The sequence below is a fragment of the Canis lupus genome, chromosome 7 (assembly GCF_011100685.1).
Source record: "Canis lupus familiaris isolate Mischka breed German Shepherd chromosome 7, alternate assembly UU_Cfam_GSD_1.0, whole genome shotgun sequence".
NCBI lineage: Eukaryota > Metazoa > Chordata > Mammalia > Carnivora > Canidae > Canis > Canis lupus.
In genome coordinates this window covers 20,484,951-20,496,120 of record NC_049228.1, presented here as the reverse complement: position 1 = coordinate 20,496,120, position 11,170 = coordinate 20,484,951, and positions in this window count along the sequence as shown.

The window sequence follows — 11,170 nt, the reverse complement described above, 5'->3', positions numbered from 1 at the left end:
TCTCTACTCAGTATATGTACACGGTATATCAATTCATACATTTGTTTACCTAGTAATTCCTACAAATTACTTTTATATGTACACAAAAACACATGTTTAAGTGCGGTCACAGTATTGTTTTTAATAGCAAAAAATTAAAAGCAGACTAACTTTTCACCAATATAGAAATATTTAATGTAATGCTAACCCCTGGTTTAAAAAAAAGAAAGTGGTTGAAATAAGTATATATGTAAAGATTTAGGAAGATCCAAAGTATATTGAAAAAAAAACCAACAAGTCACAGAACAATATCAAAGCCTTTCTGGGCACAGTATTAGGGAACAGATCCCAGAATGAGAAGTAGTGTTGATAACCAGGCATACTACCATCTTGTTTGGACACACTTCAACATTTGCTACTATGTTTATGCCTCCTTCTGAAAACTTCTCTCTCAGTTTCTTTATCTATAATATGAAGTCAATAACATCTATCTTCAAGAGTTATATGAGGAGAGACCCCTGGGTTGAGCGTCTGCCTTTGGCTCAGGGTGTGATCCTGGAGTCCAGGGATTGAGAGTCGCACATCGGGCTCCCTGCACGGAGCCTGCTTCTCCATCTGTCTATGTCTCTGCCTCTCTGTCTCTATCTCTCATGAATAAATAAATAAAATCCTTTTTTAAAAAAAGAGTTATATGAAGAGTTAATATATATGAAGCTCCAAGAACAGCCACAAGATATTGGTCTAGGGATGGGCAGCTGACCCAAGCTTGGCAAATAAAAATCCTTCCCCAAAAATGTTGGCATTGAAATTAAGAGAGGCCAGGCCCTGTTTGAGAACCTGAACCAGAAGATGTAAAGAACAAGATATTTTGGCAACTGTGTGTCCTCTATTTGGAGTAGAGAAGAGGGAGCTGGTATGCAAGGAGAAAACCAAGCATTTATATTTATAATCTATTTTTTGCTTCAGCTAGCTTAAGCTGATTTTCTGTCATAATCCTAACCAATACAACCAATACAATAAATCCAAATGCTATGCTACAACCATGTTTTTTTTTTAATGCAAACTACCTATACATAATTGGTACATTGGAGAATATTAGTAAAGCATATAAGTTGTACAACTTTATTCGGACCTTTTCCCAGCATGTTAATGTTTTTAAGCGATTAGTAATAATCTTCCTCACAATTAAAGAGAAAGCTTTAGCAATAAATGAAGACTTAATAAAAGAAAAAAAGCTGAAAATCTCACAGTCCTTTACTGTAAATACAAGTGCCTTCCTTTATAAGTGCTTTCCTTTAGTGGTCTAGAGACTCCAGGAACCACTGTGTTTTCCATTGAACTGTCTAGAAAAGCTCCAAGCGCTAATGAAGGAGCTGCAAAGGCAGTTTCACATGTTTTCCTTACAAGGGCTTGACAGGCCTACCCTAGCTTCTAAACTCTATGAGAGCACAGAGAGAGTCAATCTCATTCACTAGCCTCATTTGCCAGCAACTAGTACAGTGCCTGGCATGCACAAAGTGCTCATTAAGTATTTACTAAATAAAATAGAACATTAGAAATCTATTTTCTATGTTTTCCACAAATAACTGTTCAAATATATATATATATTTTTAAGATTTTATTTTTAAGTGATCTCTACACCCAATATGGGGCTCAAACTTACAACCCCAAGATCAAGAGTCTCATGCTCTGCTGACTGAGCCAGCTGGGTGCCCCCTCAAATATATTCCTTTTGAAAATTCAAGTAGAAATCTATCGGAGCAATAAATTCCTCACTTTAGGAGATTTGGAAAATGTAGAAAATTATAAAGAAGAGTGGCAATGTTGTCTATAATCTCACCATTCAGAAATAAATATTTTTGGTAGTTTTCCTCCCAGTTTTTTCCTTTGTGCATATATACACATGCATTTAAGTTTTTCTTATTTTTTATTTTTTATGTTTAAAACAAATAATATGCAACTTACTCCATCCTAAGAATTAAAGTAATACAGGTGACTCAGAATAGGTTGTCAGAACTCAGGAAGGGTGGAAAGAGAATCCATGTTGGAAGAGCATCCAGCCAGTGGGGAGGAGGTGTGTCAGAGCTTAAGTGGGGTGAGGATGGCATCTCTGTGGAGCAACAGTCTTGCATGAACTGTCAGAACCCAAATCACATGAGAGCAACCATGTGGAAGGGTGGCCCTGTTTTTTTGTTTTGTTTTTTGTTTTTAAGATTTTATTTTATTTACTCATGAGAGATACAGAGCGATCAAGCGAGAGGCAGAGGGAGAAGCAGGCTCCACGCAGGGAGCCCGACGTGGGACTCAATCCTAGGTCTCCAGGATCAGGCCCTGGGCTGCAGGCGGCGCCAAACCGCTGTGCTACCAGGGCTGCCCCCAGGGTGGCCCTGTTTGAGGTAACAGAGCCAAAGTGTCATGAGGAGAGTATCCATATAAGGGAAGAAGCAGCAGTACTCATGGGAGATTTATGACATGGAAGGCACATTTATTTATAAATAAAATAAATTTATTCAGAAAAATCAGCCACGTTTCTTACTATCAGAGAAAGGACTTAACCTGATATAGAAAACAAAAAAACTAAAAGGAATCCTATAGTGTTACATTACAATGGAAGTACAATACATTACAATGTTAGTATATTCAGAACAGACTACTTCGTTAATGAGGCCCTTGCAAAATTGAAATGTGGGATCCCCTGTTCAAAATTAAGAATTTCAGGGGCACCTGGGTGGCTCAGTCAGTTAAGCATATGCCTTCAGCTCAGGTCATGATCTTGGAGTCCTGGGATCGAGCCCCACATTGGGCTCCCTGCAAGGAGTCTGCTTCTCCCTCTGCCGGTGTCTCTGCCTCTGTGTGTGTGTGTGTGTGTGTGTGTGTCTCTCATGAATAAATAAAAAGATCTTAAAAAATAGCAAATAATAATAATAAAAAATAATAAAAACAAAAAAACAAGTTCAGCGTCCTTCTTATCGCAGGACTATGTAGTCTATGTGACTACAGGTCTCATGCCCCTGATGACAGTCCCAGGTGTTTTCATGGTTTTTCTATCTATATAGATGGAAATGTACATCTATATTTATTTACAATTATTATTTACAATTATGAAATGTGATATATAATTTAAAATATATAATATTCCTCACTTTTATCCATGAAAAGATGTGAGATTAGCAACACCCCAAAAGCAGTAGCGCCTCTAGTGCCCAGATTTTGGCTTCTGAATATCATCTTCTACTGAAAGGAACCAGAGGTCTTGGAGAAGTGGTCTGAAATGGGTTTGGTGCAGGAAAATAGCTGACTCTGGGACTGTGTCAGAAGTTAGAAAAATGCTCAAAGAAGGGTGGGGAACATCAAAACAATATAAAGGCTAGCTCAAATGTACTCTCATTCCCAAATCTGGAAAATTTCAGCATCAAAATAAGCAATTTTGGAAAAAAGTAAATATATTTAGGATAATAAGATCCAGGTTTCTCACTGTTGGATAAGGATGTTACAGACATAGAAAGGGAGAAAACTATAAAACAGGAGACCATAAATCCATGCTGATATAAATCAATATATAAATAATTCAAAAATTTAAATTACACATTATGCATATGTTTCAAAATATCTCCCCACAAAACATGGATTAATACGTACTTATTAATAAAGAGACACTACAATGGAGAAGACATACAGATTCCATTTTAATCAAGTAATTGAAATAAACATCATTGTGAGACTTATGAAAATCGTGTTCCAACGAACAGGTTGCAAGGAGAGAACATGGATCCTCCTACCAAAAATAAGTAATCTGAATCTAATCAGGAAACCTAAAACTGAAAGCCATTGAAATCCCAAATGAGAGACATTCTACAAAATAACTATTCCATAATCTGCAAAAGTGTGTCATGAAAGTCAAAGACTGGGGAACCATTTCAGAATGAAAAGTCTAAATGCTAACAAGACATTGCAACATAAAGCCATGTGGTCTGGATAGATCTGTTTATCAAAAGGGACGTTTGACAAAATATGAATGAGATCTGAAGTAGAAAGTACCAGCATATGAGTATTAACTAATTAATTTATTGTGATTATGTAAGAGAATGTTTGTAGAAAATGCACACTAATGCAGTAAGGAATAAAGGCACATCAAATTGGCAACTCCTGGGATCCCTGGGTGGCGCAGCGGTTTGGCGCCTGCCTTTGGCCCAGGGCGCGATCCTGGAGATCCGGGATCGAATCCCACATCAGGCTCCCGGTGCATGGAGCCTGCTTCTCCCTCTGCCTGTGTCTCTGCCTCTCTCTCTCTCACTGTGTGCCTATCATGAATAAAAAAAAAAAAAAAAAAAAAAACAAATTGGCAACTCCTTCTCAAATAGTTCAGATGCCTTCCCCCACCAAATCAAGATATATAAGTCTATAATAGACCTCTCACTGACTAATCTAATAACCTTTCCAAAAAAGAAACAAAGTTACATTAGAATGACTTATTTTTAATGAACACTGGCAATCTGTCTGTTGCAGGATTGTCCAGCTCAAAGGCCAAGAAACAATTCTTGAGATGTTGTAAGTTTATTTAAGCAGCACAGGTACAGGACCTGTGGGCATCAAGGGCTGCACTTTTGCTGTATGAAGCTGGCGATTATATACTTAGTGCTCAAGGGGGAAGGGACATGCAAGGATTATTAAATCATAAATGTTTTCTTCAAATTTCTACTCGTAAAACTACTTTTGCAAGATTTCTCTGATGTTTTTCATTCAGTTTGATGTTAACTATCAGTGAAGTATACAGGCAATTGTGAGATCCTTTAAGAATGTAGCAACCAGGGGTGCCTGGCTACCTCAGTTGGAAGAGCATGCAACCCTTGATCTTGGGGTTGTGAGTTCAAGTCTCATGCTAGGTATAGAGACTACAAAAAAATAATAGTAATTTCAAAAAAGAATGTAGCCCCTATAACCCAGCAATTGCACTACTGGCTATTTTCCCCACAGATACAGACGTAGTGAAATGACAGGACACCTTCCCCCCAATTTCATTGCAGCAATGTCCAGGGTAGCCAAACTGGAAGGAGCTACTAGGTCCTTCTATAGATGAATGGATAATGAAGATGTGGTATATATACATAATGGAATATTACTCAGCCATTGGAAAAGATGAATACCTACCATTTGCTTCAATATGGATGGAACTGGGGATGCCTGGGTGGCTCAGCGAGTGAGCATCTGCCTTCCACCCGGGGCGTGATCCTGGAGTCCCAGGATCGGGTCCCCGCATTGGGCTCCCTGCATGGAGCCTGCTTATCCCTCTGCTTGTGTTTCTGCCTCTCTCTCTCTCTGTGTGTGTGTGTGTCTCTCATGAATAAATAAATAAATATTTTTTAAAAAATATGGATAGAACTGGAGATTATTATGGTCAGTGAAATAAGTCAATCAGAGAAAGATAATTATCATATGGTATCACTCATATGTGGAATATAAGAAATAGTGAAAGGAGTCATAAGGGAAGGGGGGAACCTGAGTGGGGAAAAATTAGAGGGGAAGACAAACCATGAGAGACTCCTAACTCTGTGAAGCCAAGAAAGGGTGGTAGAAGGGGAAGTGGTTGGGGGGATAGGGTGAATGGGTGGCAGGCATTAAGGAAGGCACTTGATGAGATATGCACTGGGTGTTATACTCTATGTTGGCAAATTGAATTTAAATAAAAATAAATTTTCAAAAATGTAGCAACCAGCATATATTTGATCTTTGTTGAAACTATGCAGGCTACAGGTCAACCCTCTGGGCTAAAGGTAAACATTTTTCTGCTTCTAACCCTCCCCATGTCGTTAGTGGCTAGTGTGTATGTGTGTGTGTGTGTGTGTGTGTGTGTGTGTGTTCTGACAAATTATCTATTAATTACCTTTTAGTCGGGGATTGGGATTACAGTCTCAAAGAGACATATTTCTGAAAATTTCTCCTTGCCAGTCTCATCACCATGTCTCTGATATTTTAGGGATTGCTGCCCTAGCTAGGATGATCAACCTTCCCAGTTTGCTGGGTACTGTCCCAGTTCTAACACTGAAAATCCCACTTAAATTGGAAAGCTCTCATGGGGACATGAAAACTCCTGGTTGTTCCCCACTCCTGCAGCAGGTTTGGGGAAAGGTGTAAAAGCCATGTGGCAACCCACAAAAATAGAGGCTGAAAGCATTTAGTGTCTAAAGGCTTGGACTCAACTTACCAACCTTCTCTAATGGTTGGTAGCTGTTTTTCTGCTGAGGCTAATGTTGACAACCTTGATTAGCCGTTCACAGTAACAGATGATCCATTGTTGCCTTACCCCTAGTGATGCAATCTAATGGGAAATCTAAATGTCTTGTGTAACAATCTCATTTTGGTTTTGCCTGTGCATTAACTATTGTGCTTTGTATCAAGATAGCACTAGTTTAATTTTTAACATTGTGAATATTGTGACCATACTTCCTAAGAATTCAGATAATGAAAAAGAACAATTATGATGGGACACCTGGGTGGCTCAGTGGTTGAGCATCAGCCTTCGGCTCAGGGCATCAGGTTCCACATCAGGCTCCCCGCATGGAGCCTGCTTCTCCCTCTGCCTGTGCCTCTGCCTTTCTCTGTGTGTCTCTTGTAAATAAATAAAATCTTGAAAAAAAAAAAAAAAAGAACAGTATGGTACCTACACCAGCAAGACCTACACATCACTGAAAAAGAAAGCTCAACAATGGTGTTAATTTAATGAAAGTAGGTAGGAGGACCCATGTAATAGCATTAAGGATGTAAATAACCAAAACAGGGTGTACTGCACAATTTGCAGCAAAGAATTTGAGATTGAACATGGCAAAGAGCAAGTAAAAATACATCATGGCACAAATCCAGGATAAAAAAAAGGCAAGTACTTCTAAATCAATAAAAGTTTTTCATCTCCTCAAAAGACATCAGTAAGTCAGTATAAAATAGTTGCTCTTTAATTAGCTTGGGTACACCAAACTAACTTGGATTAACATGCATTATTGTATCTTTCCTTAATTGTTTTATGTAACTGGATGAAGTTATATTTCCTAATTCAGAGGTTGCAACTAAAATATCTTATTGGCAAACCAAAGGGAAATTTTAGATGACAGATATGTTGGACCCTTACAGTGTAGAGCAGAATCATGCTTTCTGCAGTATATCAAGGGATGCCTCAAATCGCAGGAACAACAAAACGTTCTCACTAGCTCTTAGGCATTTTGACTTTAAAAAGGAGTTTCAAAAGATCTTCCTGATTTGGATGAAGACTTTAATGAAGCAGCCTAATACATAAAAGATTGTTTATATCTTGCCTAAATGCAAACTACACTTGAGTCATCTATCTGCATATTCAGTAGACAGTTAAATGTAAATGTTGGCAAATTCCATTCAGTTTATAAACTTCTTACCAAAAAAATGAAAAAAGTTCACCTACTAAATATTCTGCGTTGCATACCTTGTACACAACAATGCTTCTTTTTTAAAAAAAGTGATTTGTTTACCTGTGTTAACAATTTTATTGTAAAAGTGTTTCATGAATTTTAAGTCTCCTTTACACAAATGTAAAGTGATAGTGTCCTTGAAACATATGCCTTCAAGATGACTATTGGCCCACTATAACATCGTATTTTTATTTCTTTTTTTAAAGATTTTATTTGTTTGAGAGAGAGCAAAGAGAGCAGAGCACAAACTGGGGGAGGGGCAGAAGGGGAGCGAGATGGAGGAGTAGACTCACCGCTGAACAGGGAACCAGATATGGGACTCAATCCCACACCCCTGGGATCACAACTTGAGCCAAAGGCAGACACTTAACCCACTGAGCCACCCAGGTGCCCTACATCATTATATTTTCAAAGTGTGGAACAAGAAGAATGTCTTCATCTAATTTGCAAATACACTGAGGATGAGAATGGAGAAAGGGATTATAGTAAAAGATTTATATGCTGTTTCTCCAAAACTGTTTGTTGATTTTTAAAGAGGGCATAAGGAGCCCTAAAAAAAATTGACTACCCTGAGTTGTTCACTGTTATGTGTAAGTTGCAACAACAACAACACAAATCACACAGTAAAAAAAAAAAAAAAAAAAAAAATTTAAGACTTTTTTTTTGGAAATAAGACTGGTTCAGACTGACAAAAGTCACCAAAAAAGGATAATCATGTTAAATAAGACAATTTCACTACTAAAATTGTAACCTATTTGGAATCCAACTTTGATTTTCAAGTTCAAATTCAGCTGTTTCTGGGGACACCTGGGTGGCTCAGCAGTTGAGCATCTGCCTTTGGCTCAGGGTGTGATCCCTGAGTACCCCATCGGACTCCCTGTGTGGAGACTGCTTTTTCCTTTGCCTATGTCTCTGTCTCTCTCTCTCCATGTCTCTCATGAATAAATAAATAAATTCTAAAAAAAAAAAATTCAACTATTTCCTTAAGTAATTAATACAATTAGCATAATAACCTATGTTAATATATAGAAACCTCATATTGAAATATAAGATAGAAAGAAGACAATGATAAGGAAATAAGTGCCATAATCCTAAAAAGTTGGTGAGTTACTATATGGAAAACTCAAAAGACTCCCCCCAAAATAGCTAGAACTCATACAGAAATTCAGCAAAGTGTCAGGATATTAAATCAATGCACAGAAATCAGTTGCACTTCTATAAACTCACAATGAGACAGAAGAAAGAGAAATTAAGGAGTTGATCCCCTTTACAATTGCACCAAAAACCAAAGATACCTATGAATAAACCTAACCAAAAAGTCAAAGGATTTGTACTCAGAAAACTATAGAACACACATGAAAGAAATTGAGGAAGACACAAAGAAATAGAAAAACATTCCATGCTCATGGATTGGAAGAACAAATATTGTTAAAATTTCTATGCTACCTAGAGCAATCTATACATTCAATGCAAATCCCTATCAAAATACCATCAAGTTGGGGATCCCTGAGTGGTGCAGCGGTTTGGCACCTGCCTTTGGCCCAGGGCGCGATCCTGGAGACCCGGGATCGAATCCCACGTCGGGCTCCCGGTACATGGAGCCTGCTTCTCCCTCTGCCTGTGTCTCTGCCTCTCTCTCTCTCTCTCTCTCTCTCTCTCTCTGTGACTATCACAAATAAATAAAAATTTGAAAAAAAAAATACCATCAAGTTTTTTCATAGAGCTGGAACAAATAATCCTAAAATTTGTATGGAACCAGAAAAGACCCCAAATAACCAGAGGAATGTTGAAAAAGAAAACCAAAGCTGGTGGTATTACAATTCCGAATCTCAAGCTCTATTACAAAGACGGTATGGTACTGGCACAAAAACAGACACATAGATCAATGGAACAGAGAACCTAGAAATCGACCCTTAACTCTATGGTCAACTAATCTTTAACAAAGCAGGAAAAAAAATCCAATGGAAAAAAGATAGTCTCTTCAACAAATGGTGTTGAGAAAATTAAACAGCCATATGCAGAAGAATGAAACTGGAACATTTCTTCACACCATACACAAAAATAGACTCAAAATGGGTGAAGGACCTAAATATGAAACAGGAACCATCAAAGTCCTAGAGGAGAACACAGGCAGCAACTTCTTTGGCCTCAACCACAGCAACTTCTTGCTAGACATGGCTCCAAAGGCAAGGGAAACAGACAAAAATGAACTACTAGGACTTCATCAAGATAAACAGCTTTTGCACAGCAAAAGAAACAGTGGACAAAAGCAAAAAGGCAACCGACAGAATGGGAGAAGATATTTGCAAATGTCTTATAGATAAAAGGCTAGTATCCAAAATCTATGAAGAACTTATCAGAGGCACCTGGTGGCAAAGTTGGTTTAACCTCTGATTCTTGGTTTTGACTGGGGTCATGGGATGGAACCCTATGTCAGGCTCTGCATTCAGTGTAGAGTCTACTTGAGTTTCTCTCTCCCTCTCCCTCTGCCGCTCCCCACTGTATGCACGTGTGCTCTCTCTCAAATAAATAAATACATCTTAAAAAAAAAAAACTTTATCAAACTCAACACCCAAAGAACAAATAATCCAATCCAGAAATGGGCAGAAGAAGGATGCCGGGGTGGCTCAGCGGTTGAGCATCTGCCTTTGGCCCAGGGCATGATCCCCAGGATCCTGGGATCAAGTTCCACACCGGGCTCCCTTCAGGGAGCCTACTTCTGCCTCTGCCTATGTCTCTGCCTCTCTCTCTGTGTCTCTCAAGAATAAATAAAATCTTAAAAAAAAAAGAAAGAAAGAAAGAAAAAAAGAGAGCGAGAAAGAAAGAGGCAGAAGAAATGAACAGACATTTCTCCAAAGACATACAAATGGCCAACAGACACATGAAAAAATCCTCTACATCACTCATCATCAAGGAAATACAAATCAAAACCACAATGAGATACCACCTTACACCAGTCAGAATGGCTAAAATTAACAAGTCAGGAAAGAACAGATGTTGCTGATGATGTGGAGAAAGGGGAACCCACTTATACTGTTGGTAGTAATGCAAGCTGGTACAGCCACTCTGGAAAACAGTATGGGGCTCCTCAAAAAGTTGAAAATAGAGGAGCTACCATATGACCCAGCAATTACACTATAAGGGATTTACCCCAAAGATACATATGTAGTGATCCAAAGGGGTACCTGCACCCCAATGTTTATAGCAGCAATGTCTACAACAGCCAGACTATGGAAAGAGTCTAGGTGTCCACTGACATGAATGGATAAAGATGTGGTATATATACTTTACTATTACTATTACTAGTAATTAATTATTACTATTACTATTACTCAGGGACTATTACTCAGCCATCAAAAAAATGAAATCTTGCCATTTGTAACGATGTGGATAGAACTAGAAGGTATTATGCTAAGCAAAATAAGTTAATCAGAGAAAGACAATTATCATATGATTTCACTCATGTGGACTTTAAGAAACAAAACAGAGGATCATAGCGGAAGGAAGAGAAAAATAAAACAAGACAAAACCAGAGAGGGAGGGACACCTGGGGGACTCAGCGGTTGAGCATCTGCCTTTCGCTCAGGGCGTGATCCTGGAGTTCCGGGATCGGGTCCCGCATCAGGCTCCCTGCATGGAGCCTGCTTCTCCCTCTGCCTATGTCTCTGCCTCTCTCTTTCTGTGTCTCTCATGAATAGATAAATAAGATGTTTTTAAAAAATTATTTAAATTTTCCTACAAAAAAAAGTTGGTGATTT